Below are 2,037 nucleotides of genomic sequence, written 5' to 3' on the forward strand. Positions count from 1 at the left end.
TGGGGGAATCCTTGTTAGTTTCTTTTCCTCCGCTTAGTAATATGCTTAAATTCAGCGGGTAGTCTCGCCTGCTCTGAGGTCGTTGTACGAGGTGTCGCACGCCACACCGCCAGCCGGCTGTGCACGCTACCGAGTAAGTACCGGTATGCGAACCGCCAGGCGACGGGCGCGCATCGCACGTTTAAGGAGACGCGGCCGGCCCCACAGGCGGCCACGACACTCCCAGGTCTGCGAAGCGGGGCAAACGCCGCGCGCTTCAGTATACGTAGCCGACCCTCAGCCAGACGTGGCCCGGGAACGGAATCCATGGACCGCAATGTGCGTTCGAAACGTCGATGTTCATGTGTCCTGCAGTTCACATGTCGACGCGCAATTTGCTGCGTTCTTCATCGACCCACGAGCCGAGTGATCCACCGTCCTGGGTGATCTTTTCATAGTTTCCACCATCTCTTTCGAGACAGTTGCATAGGCGGGACTGAGGCGTGTGGCGGCCCTGTTCCAGCGTTCAGTGTCCAACGGCCTCACGGCCGATGGGCGTCGTACGGCTCCACACCGGAGCGGACAGGCAGTCGGGCGAAAGTCATTCAAAACCGGCGCCAGGCGCCAGGTGCCGCAGGCCAGCCGCTCCAGCGCTTCAGCGCTCGTACCACACAACATTGCCGTTAGTTTTGAGACGAACGCGTGGTTCCGCACGCGGCGCACGGCTACTGCGAGCCGTACAGGTAGCTGCGTGTTGCGCGACACGACACGCACATCGAAAGACATGCAGTCTAGTCGGTAATGATCCTTCCGCAGGTTCACCTACGGAAACCTTGTTACGACTTTTACTTCCTCTAAATGATCAAGTTTGGTCATCTTTCCGGTAGCATCGGCAACGACAGAGTCAATGCCGCGTACCAGTCCGAAGACCTCACTAAATCATTCAATCGGTAGTAGCGACGGGCGGTGTGTACAAAGGGCAGGGACGTAATCAACGCGAGCTTATGACTCGCGCTTACTGGGAATTCCTCGTTCATGGGGAACAATTGCAAGCCCCAATCCCTAGCACGAAGGAGGTTCAGCGGGTTACCCCGACCTTTCGGCCTAGGAAGACACGCTGATTCCTTCAGTGTAGCGCGCGTGCGGCCCAGAACATCTAAGGGCATCACAGACCTGTTATTGCTCAATCTCGTGCGGCTAGAAGCCGCCTGTCCCTCTAAGAAGAAAAGTAATCGCTGACAGCACGAAGGATGTCACGCGACTAGTTAGCAGGCTAGAGTCTCGTTCGTTATCGGAATTAACCAGACAAATCGCTCCACCAACTAAGAACGGCCATGCACCACCACCCACCGAATCAAGAAAGAGCTATCAATCTGTCAATCCTTCCGGTGTCCGGGCCTGGTGAGGTTTCCCGTGTTGAGTCAAATTAAGCCGCAGGCTCCACTCCTGGTGGTGCCCTTCCGTCAATTCCTTTAAGTTTCAGCTTTGCAACCATACTTCCCCCGGAACCCAAAAGCTTTGGTTTCCCGGAGGCTGCCCGCCGAGTCATCGGAGGAACTGCGGCGGATCGCTGGCTGGCATCGTTTATGGTTAGAACTAGGGCGGTATCTGATCGCCTTCGAACCTCTAACTTTCGTTCTTGATTAATGAAAACATACTTGGCAAATGCTTTCGCTTCTGTTCGTCTTGCGACGATCCAAGAATTTCACCTCTAACGTCGCAATACGAATGCCCCCGCCTGTCCCTATTAATCATTACCTCGGGTTCCGAAAACCAACAAAATAGAACCGAGGTCCTATTCCATTATTCCATGCACACAGTATTCAGGCGGGCTTGCCTGCTTTAAGCACTCTAATTTGTTCAAAGTAAACGTGCCGGCCCACCGAGACACTCAATAAAGAGCACCCTGGTAGGATTTCAACGGGGTCCGCCTCGGGACGCACGAGCACGCACGAGGCGGTCGCACGCCTTCGGCTCGCCCCACCGGCAGGACGTCCCACGATACATGCCAGTTAAACACCGACGGGCGGTGAACCAACAGCGTGGGACACAAATCCA

At 55.6% G+C, this 2,037-nt stretch overlaps 2 non-coding genes across 2 annotated transcripts in view; both read right to left on the bottom strand.

Annotated features, from left to right (window-relative positions):
• Nucleotides 1-82, bottom strand: part of LOC126453801 (large subunit ribosomal RNA) — a 4,223-nt gene extending 4,141 nt beyond the window's left edge. The window contains exon 1 of the ribosomal RNA XR_007585077.1: nucleotides 1-82. This exon is cut by the window's left edge and continues 4,141 nt beyond it. This is a non-coding gene — a ribosomal RNA (large subunit ribosomal RNA).
• Nucleotides 83-270: 188 nt separating this feature from the next.
• LOC126453804 (5.8S ribosomal RNA) lies at nucleotides 271-425 on the bottom strand. Its single transcript, XR_007585079.1, has one exon. It is a non-coding gene; the product is annotated as a 5.8S ribosomal RNA (ribosomal RNA).
• Nucleotides 426-2,037: the final 1,612 nt, after the last annotated feature.

This window comes from Schistocerca serialis, unplaced genomic scaffold (genome assembly GCF_023864345.2).
Source record: "Schistocerca serialis cubense isolate TAMUIC-IGC-003099 unplaced genomic scaffold, iqSchSeri2.2 HiC_scaffold_963, whole genome shotgun sequence".
Classification (NCBI taxonomy): Eukaryota; Metazoa; Arthropoda; class Insecta; order Orthoptera; family Acrididae; genus Schistocerca; species Schistocerca serialis.